This window comes from Magnolia sinica, chromosome 16, assembly GCF_029962835.1.
Source record: "Magnolia sinica isolate HGM2019 chromosome 16, MsV1, whole genome shotgun sequence".
Lineage (NCBI taxonomy): Eukaryota > Viridiplantae > Streptophyta > Magnoliopsida > Magnoliales > Magnoliaceae > Magnolia > Magnolia sinica.
Window position 1 is genome coordinate 16,977,254 of NC_080588.1, and position 17,902 is coordinate 16,995,155.

The 17,902-nt window shown below is 39.3% G+C and overlaps 1 long non-coding RNA gene across 1 annotated transcript; it reads left to right on the forward strand.

Annotated features, from left to right (window-relative positions):
* Nucleotides 1–9,805: 9,805 nt before the first annotated feature.
* LOC131229471 (uncharacterized) lies at nucleotides 9,806–13,913 on the forward strand. Its single transcript, XR_009163352.1, has 2 exons — nucleotides 9,806–10,164; nucleotides 13,656–13,913. It is a non-coding gene; the product is annotated as an uncharacterized LOC131229471 (long non-coding RNA).
* Nucleotides 13,914–17,902: the final 3,989 nt, after the last annotated feature.

Genomic DNA, 17,902 nt, shown 5'->3' on the forward strand with positions numbered 1-17,902 from the left:
GCAACACATTTCTATTAAGGTTAAGGTATTTTATATGCTATACCATTTTACTGAGTATTTTAAACTTTTTATTCCAATTGAATACTTTAATTATTAAAATATCGAGTTGAATCAAGTAAAGACTCGTTTGAGTCTTTGAGTTGACTCAACTCGGCTAGATATTGAGTTGAGTTTTTGAACTATGTTCTAGACAGAAGGAATTAATGTCTTTTAAAAGAAATGATCCGGAAAGAATGCTATTTGTTTGGCTTGTGAAAAATAGCTTCTGTTTGACTTCTACTTATGTTTAATTATTTGGGATGTATTACTGTAGAAGTTTCTAGGTAACCTGTTCACTTTCACACATGTTTGGCCTGCACATGGACTGCTAGTCGTTTTTCCTATCCGTCCATTTTCTTTGTACAGGTGGTCCACCTGATGATTGGACTGGTTTTATGTTTGGTTTCCAACATGTGGACCACAAGCCCCAACTAATGAATAGTCTAGATCTCACACTTGTGCCCTGTTGACAAGGTTGCTGAATGCGGACAATGAATTTGATTTTTTGCTCAATTTTAATAATTGTCAACTTTTTCATACATGCTAGTACTTTTCCTAGAAAAAAAAAGTATCAAATTGGTTTCCACAGAAATCTTGAGAAAGAGGGAAACTTTTGACCGTTTTATTTCCTGTATTTCATCATTTTCTACCTTCATACAAGTCGTCTTTGCTTATACAAGCAGTAGTTTGGCATATGGCTCACCAACAATCTGGACTAACACTTTGCTGTCATGTTTGTATTTTTTGACAGGTTTTTCATGCTTCAAGATATTCTCAAATGGCAGAATTGGAGGTAAAACCCAATTTCTAAGGGAAACTAACTGCAACCCAAAGCAAATAGCAGAATTGTTTCTGGAACTCAGTTTTTCTGTTTGGAGGATTCATATTAGTTTTTATACATCATTTTAGCTTACGCTGTCATGTTTGTATTTTTTGACAGGTTTTTCATGCTTCAAGATATTCTCAAATGGCAGAATTGGAGGTAAAACCCAATTTCTAAGGGAAACTAACTGCAACCCAAAGCAAATAGCAGAATTGTTTCTGGAACTCAGTTTTTCTGTTTGGAGGATTCATATTAGTTTTTATACATCATTTTAGCTCACACCAATCCAAACCTGAATTAGTTGAAAAACTAAAAAATTCAACTCTATATACAGCTGGGTTAGTTTGACTTGAGCGAATCGATTCAGTACTTAAATAGTGAAGTGTGGGAGAAGATTAAAGCGATAATAGAGATTTTAAACAATAGAGAAGTGGTGCCCTACGAGTTGGGCCACAGGGGACCTCCGTGTGAGCAAAAATAAAAGAGGGTGTGGTTGGACTGTCAGATGCATCACCTGATTTTGGGGGGTGTGGTTGGACTGTCAGATGCATCACCTGATTTTAGGCCTAGGGTCCAAAATTCAGGCCCATCCATTATTCAGATGGGGCAAACGATCGGGAGCATTTTACACGAGGACACCTACACTGTTTTCTTTGGTGTGGCCCACCTGAATCATGGACCAGCATGATATTTGGGCTCAGGGTCTAATGTGCAATGACGCATCTGATGTTCGAACTGGATTTCACATACACATTATGGCAGCCCTTAAAAAAAATCATGGGTGGGCGTCCCTCTACCAGCTGTTTCCCTTGGTGTGGACCACCAGAATCATGGACCAGCCCGATTTTTGGGCCCTGCACCTAACATGTGATGGCTCATCTGATTGTTGGAGTGGATTTCACATACACATCATGGTGGTCCCTGTAAAAAAATCAAGGGCGGGTGTCCCTCTAGCAACTGTTTCCCTTAGCATTGCCCACCTGAACCCTGGACTGGCCTGATTTCCCTGGACCTAGCATGAGGTGACACACTTGATTGGCAGAGTAGATTTCACTTGCATCATGTTGTGCAGCCCCCAGTTGCTAGCAGGCAAGGTCACTGGCTTTATAGCAAAAAAATTAGTTGGATCGGGCACAACAAGATAAACACATGGTGAGATGGTAAGGATGTTCCCCTCCAAGCCGGAGGTCGTGTTGATTTTTTTTCCCAGCATTGACCTTTTTTCTTTTTAAAAAAAATATTTATTAAAAGAAGCCCATCAATGACTGAGTGACTTGGTTTGGGTCATGCCAAGTTGCATCGAGTCGACTGAGTTGGCATGTTGACTTGACGAATTTTGATGAGTCGGAATCAGTTCGGGCTTAGCAACAAGTGCCGAGTAAAGTTGACTCACTGAGTTTTAGAACTATGATGCACTGTCATATAATTTATCTTTTACTTGGAACATTCCAACCATCCCGTAAGAGTCCTTTGTCTTGGAGAATATTATAATAGCACGTAAAAATGTGGCATGCCCATATGATGAATCATGACAAGATTGACTCATCATATGTAACTCATAACATCCCCATACAAATAATGCAGCTACCATCTTTTTTAATACATCATTTCTTCTTTTGTAATTCATTGCTGAAGTTATATTAGTTGTGGGAACTCAAAAAAACGAAAAAAAAGAAAAAAAAAGAAAAAAAGAAAGAAGAAAAAAAAGCGAAAAAAGAAAAAAAAGGAAAAAAAGGAAAAGAAAAGAAAAAAAAAAGTCAATTGTGGGAAAGTTCAGTGTTTTAAATAGCGTAGCATTTGGCCCTCTATAGCATGTAGTGTAAGTTACATGATATTTAATATTTTTTAATTAAAATAATAGAAAAATATAATAAAATTTATAAAATGCATAATTCCTATGAGTTCTTGACTGCGAATCTGGATTGTTAACCTCATAATTCCATGCAAAATCTCCGTTTCTTTGCCTTCAGACATCTCTATGTGTGATCTCTCTCTTTGGTAGCTTCGGAGTCACGGGCGTCAACTCTTGGGAGGTTCGGGACCTGATCGCTACTTCGGGTACCTCCACCGGGTCTGAGATGGGTGAGTCGGATCCATCGAACCGAGCTATTTTAAATTTGGATCTTTCATTAAGCGTGGACCCGAGTGCCGAACGTCGAATCATACCCATGGCTGTAGGCTCGGAAGTAATTCCTTCGGAGATTGAGTCTCCTGTCGGGGAGCCCCCTCTTCTACTTCAAACTCGGATGTCATGGACGATCTCTGAGGGGACCGACTTGCACGGCATGGAGCATTCGGAAAATCGCTTCTACCCAATCGAAGCAAACCTATCCCCACGTTCGCTGGATGGAGAAGACTTCTTCGCACTCGACAAAGATTGTTAGTCTTGGACTTCTGAGTGCGTGGTTACCCCCGATTATTCGTCGCCTCGCTCCCTGTCATCCAGAGAAGCTATGGTAGACCAAGCTCTAATATCTCTACTTCAGGAAGGAATCGGGGAAGGGATCATAGAAGCAGAGCCTCTGCAAGTAAGGGTGGGAAGACCAACAAAAGTAATGGGGGTAGATCAACTGGCAAGGGTAGACTTCGAAGAACAACGGGCAAAGCTGGTCAACATCATCCAAAAGAAAAGATGGTCAGGGATGCCATGCGCCTTGTCGATAGATCCATTGGTCTATCGTTTGACGATCATCCAGAAGATTACATAGCCCTTTTCCATTGTATCGAGGCTCGTGGCCGACCTCTGTTAGGAGGAAGATCCCGAAGAAAACTTCCATCTAAGTCAAGCAGTAACAGGGAACTTCGTAGTTTGCTATCAAGTCCCAATCCGATTAGTGGGGCTAATTTGGGAAGCGTCAAAGAAGGATTACGGGGTAGATAAGTTTCCTAGATGAAGATCTTATCATGGAACGTCAGAGGGGTGGGGTTTAAACAGAAGAGAAGGATTCTCAAAGATAAATGTGGAAGAAGCAAGTTAGATGTGATTTGTCTACAGGAAACAAAGGTCCAAAACTTCAACGATAAACCAATGGGCACTCTCTGGAAGGCAAAAGATGCGAAGTGGGTAGCTTTAAATGCAAAGGGAAGTGCTGGAGGTATTTCTGGTGGCATGGAAGTCGTCATCCTGGTCTCTAGAGCAAAGCTGGAATGGAGTCTTCTCAGTTTCGATCATCCTAAAAGAGGTATGCTCTAACTTCAGTTGTCTTATTACCTCTGTTTACGATCCTAATCAAGAAGATAGAAGAAGTGCATTCTGGGAGGAATTGAATGCAGTTCGACAGAAGTTCAGTGGACCTTGGTGCTTAGAGACTTCAACATTACGTGATACGCTGAAGAGAAATCTATTGGGGGAAAGGTCACTGCGGCTATGTGCACTTTTTCGAACTGGATTGGTGATCAGGAATTAGTGGATCTCCCTCTGCTTGGATCCAGATTCACTTGGTCAAATGAACGAGCGAAACCGACCTTGTTTAGGTTGGATAGATTTCTGGTATTGGCTGATTTGCTCTAAGTGTTTCCTATGGTATCGAAATCCATTCTTCCGAGACCCACTTCAGACCACAGTTTGTTGATCCTTACATTTGTTGATCAAGATTGGGGATTGAAGCCGTTCAGATTCGAAATTTCCTGGCTGAAGATAGAAGGATTTCATCAGCTTATTAAAGACTGGTGGACAGGGTTCAAAGTCGACGGTTATGCTGGATTCAGGCTCTGCTGTAAGCTGAGATTACTAAAAGATAAGATTAAGAGGTGGAAAACGGTTGAACTTTGTAAAAGGGAAGCGCAGGAGGTATTCTGGTGGTGTGGAAGTCGTCATCCTGGTCTCTGGAGCAAAGATGGAATGAAGTCTTCTCAGTTTCAATCATCCTAAAAGAGGTATGCTCTAACTTCAGTTGTCTTGTTACCTCTGTTTACGGTCCTAATCAAGAAGATAGAAGAAGTGCATTCTGAGAGGAATTGAATGCAGTTCGGCAGAAGTTCGGTGGACCCTGGTGCTTAGGGGGAGACTTTAGCATTACGTGATACGCTGAAGAGAAATCCAAAGGGGGAAAGGTCACTGTGGCTATGCGCACTTTTTCGAATTGGTTTGGCGATTAGGAATTAGTGGATCCCCCTTTGCTTGCATCCAGATTCACTTGGTCAAATGAACGAGCGAAACCGACCTTGTCTAAGTTGGATAGATTTCTGGTATCGGTTGATTTGCTTGAAGTGTTTCCTATGGTATAGCAATCTGTTCTTCCGAGACCCACTTTGGACCATACTCCGCTGATCCTTACACTTGCTGATCAAGATTGGGGAACGAAGCCGTTTAGATTTGAAATTTCCCGGCTAAAGATAGAAGGATTTCATCAGCTTCTTAAAGACAAGTGGACATGGTTCAAAGTCGACAGTTATGCTGGATTTAGGCTCTGCTGTAAGCTGAGATTACTAAAAGATAAGATTAAGAGGTGGAAAGCGGTTGAACTTCGTAAAAGGGACATGGAAACAAATGCTATCCTCGCTGAGCTGCAGACAATTGATACAAAAGCGGAAGAAGGTTTTAGGTCAACAAAAACTTGGAGCAGAAGAGTTCAACTAATCCAGAGTTACTTTGCTAGGATGCTCGAAGATGAAATTTCATGGAGGCAAAAATCGTGGAGTAAGTGGATTAAAGAAGGAGATAAAAACACAATTTTTTCATAGTATAGCCAGCGCGCGTGCAAGAATAAACATGATCAGCAGCATAGTGGTGAATGGTACTCGAATAGAGGACAAGCAAAAAATATCAAAAGAGGCTATACACTATTTCAGAAATCTCCTTCAGGGAGGAGGTTGGCTTAGGCCAAAGCTAGACCACCTCCATATTGATCGTGTATCCGAAGAGGATGCCAGTGCTCTTGGGTCCCAATTCTCGCTTGAAGAAGTGAAAGGGGCGGTGGATGCTTTGGGTGGAGATAAGGCCACCTGGCCAGACGGTTTTCCGATTATTTTCTTCCAAACGTTCTAGTAAGTCTTAAAGGGAGACGTTATGGAATTCATAAACGAATTTCAGGACAGAGGGCGGATATCTAAAAATCTTGGGGCTTCTTTCATAGCACTTATTCAAAGATTCTCGGAGTAGACTCTATGAGAGAGTATAGACCGATTAGTTTGTTCGGCGGGCCGTATAAGATCTTGGCAAAAGTTTTGGCATCCCGTCTAAAAGGGGTGATGGGAAAGATTATTTCCAACAATCAAAGTGCGTTTATCTTGGGAAGACAAATAATTGATAGCGCCCTCATTGCGTATGAATGTTTGGACTCGAGCCACAAATTCAGTTATAAGGGATTACTATGCAAGCTTGATCTGATGGGTTTTGGGGTCAAGTGGAGAAGGTGGATGGGGGGATGTGTGAGTTCCGCTTCCTTTTCGATATAACTAAATGGATCCCCAAAAGGCTTCTTTAGCAGCTCAAGGGGGCTGCGCCAAGGCGACCCACTATCTCCGTTTCTTTTTCTAATAGTCGAGGAGGCCATATTTAGAATGTTGAGAAAAAGGCCACGATTAAGGTACCATCAGCGACTTCAGAGTGAAAGGTATGGACACATCGATATCCCACATTCAGTTCTCAGACGATACGCTTTTGTTCTGTGAAGCAGATCGGGATAAATAAAGTGAGTAATCTGCGTACCACAATTCGGTGCTTCGTGGCAGTTTCGGGTCTTAAAGTAAATATGGAAAAGTCAAAGATGTTTGTGGTGAATACGGAGGAAGAAGAAGAGATACATGCATTCCCCGATTATTTTGATTGTCCAATGGGAAGACTCCCGACCACTTTTTTTGGTCTTCCGCTATGTAAATGGAAGCCCCCAAAATCCTTATGGGACAAGGTTATCGACAGATTCGAGAGGTACCTAGCAAGATGGAAATGTAGATATTTATCTTTGGGTGGGTGCCTCACTTTGATGAAAGCGGCGCTTTCGAATTTGCCTCTATATTTCATGTACCTGTTTAAATGCCCGACATCGATTCTGGCAACTCTAGAAAAGTTAAAACGAGCCTTCTTATGGCACAGGAAGGAGGTGTGTAAGTAGACCCAAGAAGGTGGAGCAGGGGTGAAAGATCTCAATAGAATGAATTGGGCCCTCTTAGGAAAGTGGACCTAGAGGTTCGAGACTGAAAATGGGACCCTTTGGAATTCGCTAGTCAAGAGCAAGTATGGTCGCTCAGAGGGAGGTTGGTGGACCAAGGACTCTTCAATCTATAGAGCATCTGCTTTGTGGAGAGGTGTGTTATCCATAAAGGAGGTTCTCAAAAGTATTGGTATTGCTTTAGGAAATGGCAAGAACACTCGTTTCTGGGAAGACATTTGGGTGGGAGAAGTTAATTTAAAAGAGGATTTCCTGAGTATCTTTTGCCTAGCCCTGAATCGATCCACTACGTTAGCTGATTGCTATTCAGCTTTTGGGGATGAAGTAGTTTGGAATCCTAAGTGCAGAAGAGATCTCCAGGATTGGGAGATTGAAGATTACTTGCATAAACAATTGCAAGCTGGACCAGTTCAGCGCAGACAGTTTAGTGTGGAGGTTTGATAAATCCAGCATATTCTCGGTTTGATAAATCCAGCATATTCTTGGTTAAGTCCCCATACAACTTTATTGGCAGCGAAACCTCTACTAAAATAGAGACTTTAATAGACCATGTGTGGAAATACAAAGTTCCTCCAAAGATAGCGGCCTTTGGATGGCTGGTTGGCAAGAAGAAGGTTCTGACAGTCGACAATCTGAGAAAAAAGGGAATGATAATTCCAAACGTGTGTGTGTGCTGTATGGAAAATGAAGAATCAGTGGATCACCTGTTTATTCACCGTCCTCTCATTAACCAGATCTGGCCAGCAATCTTGTCTCCCTTCGAAATGTTTTGGTCCTCCCCAGATTCCACTGGCTGGCTGCTCAAGGCTTGGCAAGGTGCTAGATTAGGCAAGCAAAGGAAGGCGATATGGAGAATGACCCTGCTGGCTGTTTAGTGGTCTGTTTGGGAAGAAAGGAATGGGAGGTGCTTCAGGGGTGTCTCTAACTCGTCAGAGTTCTTAGTCTGTAGAGTGAAGCAGTTAATAGTCGAATGGGCTTCTAATGTTGATATTCTAAAGGGATGTAATCTGCTTTTTTTAGGAGAGTAATTGTTCCGCTATCTCAGCGGGTTGACTCTCCCTTTTGTTCTCTTTTTGTCTTCTAATAAAGTAATCATTACCTTTCAAATTTTATTTATTTATTATTGAAACATGACAAATTCACAGTATGGACCACAATTTGGATGGTCCGAATTGATCTAGTGCTCTATCCATGTTATGGACCACAATTTGCAGACAGCTATGATATCTGCATACGCCATGTAGCATATGCTACACGCTATGCTTCAAGCACTACCGAAAACATGGCGAAAGCTATGATATGCAGGTGTAATTTTTTAGATAGCTATAATGAAATTATTCCAAAATAAAATAACTAGAGCAAAGCATCCTAATTGTAAAATTGATCACTTCAATGGATTGTGACCAAGATATCATATCACATAGAAGGAAATGTGTTCTTAATAATACAAGTCCTTAAAAATCATTAGTAATGTCTACATTCCAAGGATGCAAACTCCAAGTTAATTACACAGAGCTCTTATATAAGTTCATATAACTATGCTATTAGAATCAAGATCGTAATATTACTAAATGAGTTGATCCATCAAATATCTGAAATAAGATTATATTCTCTTCATCTTAATGTAAATCAATACACAATATTTTTTTTTTTTGAACAGAGACTATTTTATTGATCAAAGGCCACAGCCTAAAGAATACAAAGGATCAAAACACGAACAAAAAGATTACAACTCTAGCCAATTATCCAGAAATTGGACAATAGCCTTTGATGCAACCACCCATTCTATTACATGTGCTTAGCCCTTCTAAATACCTCCATAACTTGCCTCTTCTAATTTCTTAAGCACTGATCATTCCTTTCTAGCCATAAGAACCTAAAAAAAGCCAGCAACCTGTGATTGGTAGACCTCTAGTTTGGTAGTGTGAACAACAACAAAAAAAAGAGTCTCATTAGCTTTGAAGGGCACAAAAGCCAACAAGTTGGGACATACTCTTTGCGTACATCACCTGAGATTGTTAGACCTATAATCTCATTAAAAACTCTGAAATTGAGAAGCCAGGCTTACTAGTCATGAAAATGCAACTATTGGAGACTAGCAGAAACGTCTCTGTCATAGCCTAATGAACTTCAAATGCAAGACCCAAGGCCTCATGAGTCGCTATTATGGCCTAGTCAGTCCTTGTGCTCATAAGCATCAGCAGATGTTCCACCATTACATACATCCATTCGAACCACCTTAGAAATGTCTAGCATCCTGTTAGATGGAAGCCTTTAAACTAGGATCCTCTTATTCACTGTATCCATTGCCAATCAACGAAGCTGCTTATTAATTGCCTGTGATGTAGGCAAATGGTTAATGCCTCCCAAGATCAGTTTGTGTTTAAGCATGAGTAACCAAGGAAAAAAAAGGATTCTTGGAAATGAGAAAACATAAATCTCTACATACCTCTGAAGAAGAATGCCTTAACTCATCCTAAATTTCACAAGAGGTCAAAGCACGTTAAGACAAGATATCATTTTGTTGGAGAGCAGGTTGCTGAGTGTGTGATTATCATTAGTCATGTTTCTGCTCATGATATGTTGGCTGATCCTTTGACCCAACCAGTAGTGCTTGATGTTTAAGATTGTTGGATTGTGTGTGGCCCATAAGAAATATGTCATTTTTCCATCCACTTTGATGACATTTAAACAATTATTATGAAACTAATTTGTGCTAATAAAACTATGGTTTCTTTACATACATGAGATAGTTTTTTTTAATGCACATTCTTTTTGGTTTGGGAGATGCTATTGGTATGTACCCATATTTTTTCAATGGGTTAGGGGTGTCGATCCCTGTATTTGAGCATAGAGATAGAGTCATGTATATTGAGATGCATGTGTGCTATTAGATGCATCTCTAGCCTTGATCGAAGAGATGATCAAGATGAGATCTCCACAAGATTGACATGACTTTCATATATGGCGATAGCCTATATAATTAGCTATCTTTTGATTGATTGACGGTGATAATCATGTGACCAACAATCATTGATGCATCACAAAATGTGCTCATATCATACATGCTAGGACTGTTAACCTAAAAATGCTGTGATTGATCTTGATTCTCATTGCTATGCGAGGTGGCCACTGCAGTGGGTGACTACAGTGCCCTTAATACTCTTCACTGTGTGACAAAGCTAAGATAAGGTAACCCTACTCTGCCATGCATTCTTAAGGTCATGCATATTTATTAGATTGGGCTAAAAGAATGCTAGGAAAGTGGCCATGTCAATGATAAGTTTACAGGTAGGTTAAAGAAGGATAAATTTCTAATTAAATATGGGCCCGTTTGGCATCTCTTGTCTAATCCAATAAAAGCTTTTCAATAAGAGTTACTCTAATAAGCTCTTATTGAAAAAGCTCCTGTTTACAATAAGCTCGTTTGGTAAAGTCACTTTTTCTAGAGGAAATAAAGCTCTTATTTGAAATAAGCATGTTTGGTAAAACATTCAAATAAGAGCTTATTGTAGGGGCATTTGATGTCATTTTTGAAAAATTACAACAACTCTATTATAAAAGATATCTAAACTTTTTTTTTTTGGTTGATCTCACACATTTAAAAGGTTGCAACATCCACATACCTCTCTACATGCTCAAGAGATGGACTTGGCCTCAGTCTTAGGGCCCCTTTTTTGTGGATCTCACACGTTCATTTTACAAGGAATGGTAGGATCTGTTTGGATCATCAACTCTGTCCAGTTAGAATCATCTACAAATAATTCTAATCATTCTAATTTAAATAATGCCCATATAGTTCGTAATAAAAATCATGTACAATTAATGGTCACTTTTTTTTTTTTTTTTCAAGCAAAAAACAAAGAAAGAAAAGAAAAAAAGGAAGAAAAGAAACCAACATCATTAAATAGTTTGGACCTTATGTAACCGTGGAATGTACTTTTTTTTTTTTGTAGGAGACGGTAGATTTTGTTGTGAATATTTGGGAGAGGAGGGGATATATAATTAGTTGGAAAACTAGCCCACTCTGGCCTGCTCATATTTTTAAAAAAGAAAAAAAAAAGGTTCTTAAAACTGTTGCCTCATTTTGGCCTAAGGCTTTGGTTTGTCAAAGGGATGAAAAAGAATGTCTGACATCATTAAATAGTTTCGACCTTACGTAACTGTGGAATGTACTTTTTTTTTTCGGCAGGAGATGGTAGATTTTATTGTGAATATTTGGGGGAGGAGGGGATATATAATTAGTCGGAAAACTAGCCCACTCTGGGCTTGCTCGTATTTTTTAAAAAGAAAAAAAGGGTTCTTGTAGAACTGTTGCCTCATTTTGGCCTAAGGCTTTGGTTTGTCAAAGGGATGAAAAAGAATGTCTATGTCAACAATTTCGGCCCAATGCTTTGGTTTGAAAAAGCATGTCTGATGTCAAACCATGTCTACTATGTTCTGTTTTAATTATTTATAAAAATTACAGTAAAGTTTACTTTTTCTTTTTTAGAAAGGAGGGAGCACACCACCTATATAATTTTGTTGATTCTGCAGAAATTTTATAGCCTTCAAATAAGCACCACCAATTCGGGCCTTGCCAATCGTATATCTCGACTAAGCAAGTCTATACAACCTTGGAACAACAAAGGCATCACAAAAATTACAAAAGCTGAAGAAAATAAAAAACATAAAATTATAATATTCCATGCTTCAAAATTAACATAATCCATTAAACATAAAATTAAAGCCACAATTACATAAAACATCACTACATAAGGGTAGACTCTCAATCAAGTGGCTACTTTCTAAACAAATAGGCCTCATAATTAGACATTTACCAAACAACCTAAAAGTGTGTGTGTGTGTGTGTGTCTATATATATATATATATATAAAAGTCAATTAGCTCTTATTTATAGAGATGCCAAACGTACCCTATAAGAAGCCTATTTCTTGGTTCCATACTAGTGCTTTATCAATGAATGTTATGAACTATTTTAGAAAAGTTTTATATTTTATATATGTTGAATATTTTCTAAAATGTGATTTAATTGAAATTTTTGCACAATCATGAAAACTTGATATTAGAATAAGTGCATTCAATAGACAAATGTTAAGTTTTGATCACTAGCTCATGCGGGATTTAAACATGCTCAATCAATGTGATTCAATAAGATCTAGGTAGGCAAATGGCAAAATAAGATGTCTCATTTATAATCTGTATTTGGATTTGGCACACTATGATCTTCCTAGTGAGGATGAGAGGTCGTAGAGATCTGATGCCTCAGATCATTGAAATATGAAGTTGTCGACTTGGATTTGCATGTAAAGGAGCAGGTATGTTGCATCTTTGGACCTAAGAATGTTTGAAATTTTAGTGTTAATTTATGTAAAAATATAAATATAATGATAATATTTTAAATATGGGTTTTGCTAACATCCCCACCCACCTTCATGGGCACATTACTAATGTTGCCAAACCTTTTAAATGGCACATGGGGTGACCTATTGTCAACCCGAACCATTCATTCATTCGTACAACTAGGATTAAGCTATGATGCGAGAATCATGCAAATTAGGCGATCCTCTTCTGATCAATAGCATGAAAGTGGAAAGTCAAGATTGACCGGAGAAACAAAACAATTGAGACAACGTATTTTTTATGATTCGAAGTTCGGATAGAATGTTTTGATGTTTTTGTTAGCTGTTGGGTATTAGGCGCTTATATAGCTGTGGTTGGCATCATGGGTTTGACAATTGGGAGGTAATGACATCAGATAACTTTATCTGATTAGCCAGGCGGGTGTAAGAAAGTCAGTATTTAATGGGAGGGGAGTTCACGATCCACTGATTACATCGGGGAATTATTGTTTCCATTGGAGAATTGTTAAGTGTTCAAATGCCTACATGCCGTGCACCCAAAGAAAGTTATGATGAGTGACTTTCATTAATGTCTAAGGGCTGTTACATGGTTTGGCATAGGCCTTTAATTGTATCATTGGGAAAAATCCTTGATTAAGAGGTAAAACTAGAGAAGGTGTTTTGTTGTATTACATAGACCGCTTATTGGTTCTCTGTCTTCGGAGTCTTTGGAGCCAGAAGACTTGTGATAGTTGTGGCATACACAAGTGGTCATCCCAACAGTGTTATAGGTGCTCCGAGAAAGCCGTGGGGGCTCACATGTTAAAAATGGGTAAAAAATGGTTCTCAAGCTCTCATCATGGGGCGACGAGAACCTCTACGCCGGACATTGACTGATTCTAACCATGTGATTTTTGGCTCGTAAACAATGGACGGTTGTAACGAATTGGCTCCATTCCAATGGGTAGGATCATCTAATCGGCGTAATTATTGCATCATTTCTTGCTCACAGTTATATGAATAAATAAATGATTTAGACTGATGATAGGTCACCTTGGGTGCCATTTAAAAGGTTTGGAGTCATTGCTAATGTGTCCATGAAGATGAAGTTAGCAAAACACTTCAAATATAATATTTGTTTGTTTCACCAATTAGTAATATAAAAGAAATGTGTAATGATTACAATTATTTTACATGTCTCTTGACAATATTTGTATTTGACCGTTGATTCCCGTGTTTAGTTTATTGACGCTAAAATTGTAATGATGATATTTCTATATAAAGTAATATCGAATCATTACCAGAATAAATTGATGCCACTATTTGGATTTTGGATTTCAGGGTAATGCCATGAAGATGTGCAATGATTACATATTCCCTTCCCTATCTCATTTGTTGGCTTAAAATTCAGTTGTTGATACATGTGTGCAATGCTGGGCATGCCAGAGCTTGATACGAGTCGCTTTGAACTGAATGCCTTTGACCTTAAGCATCGACATAGACTAAGAGATCGAGATCTTAACTATTCGATCGTTTATTTAGCCACTCGTAATATAAACTAGGCGATTTGCAAAAAGGAGGGTTCATCATTCTAATGAATTCGTTTTGCCTCTCAGTTGATAGAATTTTTTGGTTACCGTAACACATTATGAGAATAATTAGAAAATGAAAAAAAATCATATTTATCAAAGATAAATACTTGCAAAAAAGAGAAACGAGAAAATCCCTAGCAGTGTAGTGATTATGGCATAGATGACGAGGTCTTAAACTAGGGTCTTCCTTGTCCAATGAATCGGATGTAAATGAAGGGAATTATACTATAAGCTAAGCTAAGTTGGTCCAGCATAGATAGATTGAATTACACTCCTCTTACGCTAAAGTCTGTCTAGTGTAACCACTTACTTGGATTGGATTACACTAAGAGCTAAACTAGGATTAGCAGTGTTATGCTGTAGAGTTTTGTTGTGTTATGTTGGCAAGGGTACAAAGCTCTTCGATTTCCTCATATTTATAGAAATCTTAGCCAGTAGTTAGAAAGAGATTTTTGTAGCCATTCCTTACATTTGCTGATGTAGAAATAACCATCTGCACTCGTAAACAGTTGTGGCCTATTATGTAATGCCATGTGTGTTAGTCATTTGTCGTGGGTTGACTATTGGTTGTGTGCACATTTTGAGTCTATTACATAAGCGAGGTTTCTTTGTAGGACACCACAGGTAAATGATCTTTATCATTTCTTTCACTCAAATGTACGTCATGCACTGAATCGGCCAACTTGGTGCTGCCTCTTCGTTGCTTCTTTGAGAAGTTTAAGCCATTTGGGTCTCTTTTGTATGACGCCATGACATTGACGCTATGATGTATCGGCCGAATTTGTCACTACAATATTTCGTTCGTTATCTGTTATCGGTCATGAGGCTACTGAGGTGAGTAGTTGACTCGACAATGTGAGTAAAATATGTGACATGTCGCATGATCGTAGCCAACTGGATTTATCCTTTTTGGGCTATTTACGACTCTTTGTATTCAGATCAAATTTGATAGTTAGAGGAGCAAAAAAGATCTTCTATTTGTCTCTTATTGAAATCTTGTTACCATGTGGCATTATTTGAGTTGCTATATCTAACACAATCAAATTAGGTGTATGTAAACACTCATGAATTCATATGCATTAAATCATGAATTCATATGCATTAAATCGACGCATCTCATATTTGGTTTGGTGGTGGTAAACTTATAACGATGGCATATTTCCTTTACATTGCTGGGTAATTGGCAAAACAAACTAGGCCCACAATATCAATGGAGGATATTTTAAAAAGAGGAATATGTTTTATAACTGTCGAACTGATTTTTTCCTTGAATTAATTGGTGAGACTTGTAGGAAATGTGAAAGAGGCCTCTCTTGTAAGATAAACAAGGGAAAGCCTTTCCTTAAGGAGGCCACCCACTAATGACTGCCCATACTATAAGGATGGGTCTTAGGTTTTTGTTTGCTGGACCACTGAGGAATTCCGTATCTCATTTCATCTTTCTATTTCTTGCTCCTTATTTGTGCTAGATATGAGTTCTTCCCACTATTTAGATCCTGAGGTGTGTCCAAGTTCCCCTTCTCATCCGTAGCTGAGGCTTGTGCATCTTTGGTGTGCTTCCTTCTATTTTCATCCGTTAAATCGGTAGATCTAACGGTGTAATCTGGCGTTATGTTGTATCTTATTGTGGTTCACGATATTCAAATAGAAGATTTTAGAGGCAAAATACATCAATGCTTAAAAAAGGTAATGAATGGACGGATGTGGTTTCTACATCTGGATGGATTTTGAGTCATCCCCTATTTGAATTGATATATAGGATTGTGATCAGGGTCGTGTGCCTCATTTGTGCGTTTCTTGTTTTTCTATCCCATACTTGTATGGGTAAAGAGTATTTCTGAGCACGTCTCCCATCTATATCACTACCGTATGGATGGACGGCCTGGATCACCACGTGGCCATGCGAAATGGTAGAACATCTACACCTGAATTGCCTGTGTTCCCGCCAACAGAAAGTTCTCATACACACAAGCTATATGGGGCCCGAAACGGATTGTCAGTTCTCTGTGGGCCCACCATGATGTATGTGTTTCATCCATACCGTCCACTCATTCTTAAAGATCATTTTATAGTATGAACCCAAAAATGAGGTTGATCCAAATCTTAATTGGACCGCACAGTGTTGATTGAATGCCTACCGTTAAAAACTTATTGGGGGCCACAAAAGTTTTGGATCAAGATGATATTTTTTTTTCCCTTCATCCAAGTCTGTATGACCTAATCAACAGGTTAGATGTCAAATAACCATTACAGTGGGCCCTAGCAGGTTTTAAATTAGATGTCAAATAACCATTACAGTGGGCCCTAGCAGGTTTTAAATGGTGGAAATTCAATCAATACTGTTTTCCCATGGTGTGGTCCAACTGAGATTTGGATCTACCTCATTTTTTTGTATCAAGCCCTAAAATTATCTTTCAAAATGGATGGACGGCATGGATAAAGTATATACATCATTGTGGGGTCCACATGGCACCGACCACTAGCCACCTGGCTCGTGGCAGCATCACTAGCCAAACCGCGTCCTATGGGGACTCCACAATGGCGGTGAGAATCCACTTCATGCATCAGTTTGGCAAGCTCATGGTAGGACAGGAGCCCAAAAAGGAAGCAGATCCAAAACTCAAGTGGATCACATCACAGGAAACGGTGGGGATTGAGCGGCCACCATTGAAACCTTTGTGGGGCGATAAAAGTTTTGGATATGGCTAATGTTTGTGCTTTCAGTTCACCCCAATGGGAATAACCTTATGAACAGTTTGAATATCGTATAAACATCTAGCTAGATTGCAAATGTTTCAATGGTTGCTGTTTCCATTTTCACTGTTTCAAATCGTGTGGCCTACCTGAGTTTTGAATCTACATAATTTTTAGGATGCTGTCCTATTGCTAGCTTGTGAAACTGATGGATGGAGTGGATTTCTAACGTACATCACAGTGGCCCCACATAGCCTCTGCCCACAGGAACTTACTCTTTGCTGGGGACATGCACTCGTAAATGCCTTGTAAAGCAAATCGGGTGCAAGGACTCAAGGCTTCTTTGTGGGACGGGAGTTGCGTGTGACCCTATTGCAAGGATTCCATGAAACCCAAAGCTCTGTGGGACCCACCACGATATTTGCGTGGCATCCACTCCGTCCATTAGTTTCGCAACGTGATCCAAAACTCAATGGAGCCACAGGAAACATTTGGATGGAAACACACCCACCATTGAAGTCTTCTTGGGGGCTTACTGTGATTTTAACATGCCATCCCACCCATTCGTATGTTCATTATCACTAGGATGCAGGTAAAAGACAAATACCATCTGGCGCAGGGATGAATGTGATGAAGTTGAGCATCGTCTTCCATAGAGTTTCTCTGGACGCCTCTAAGAGACCACTAGAATCCACGGGAAAAAGAAGCAAGAAAATAGAAATAAACCTAGAATTCGCAACTTACTATAAATAGTAAACTCACTATTTATAGACGGTCTTGATATCTACTAGTGTGCAAGGTTTTCGGCCAAAAATAGCACGTGTCCTATTTGGCTTCACTAAGTTGTTCTCCTAATTATTCTAAGCTCATTTTATGTTGGGCGCAGCTCCTAGAACCTAATGGATGAAGAGTTATAATCAAACTAAAACCTACTATTTATAGTACAAACGGAATTAAAATAGGGAAACAATTGTCGATCAAGGGGTATTTCACAATCTGGCTTGCGCAACCCCGCTACATAGCTCGTTCTACCCCAAAATTATATATTTTACGCCTGATAACTCATTCCGGATTGTCAGATACGCCCGATTTAAGGTCTAATGGTCCGGATCACTTCTGTCGTCGATCAGGCCTTTTCTGATCCATCTTGGCCATGAAACTGTTCGGGACCTGCTTCACATCACCATCCTTATCCAAAACTTTTGTGGGGCCCAATAAAATTTCAATGGTGGGCATTCAATCCATAATATTTCTTGTAGCATGGCTCACTTGCATTTTTGATCTACCTTATTTTTGGGTTGA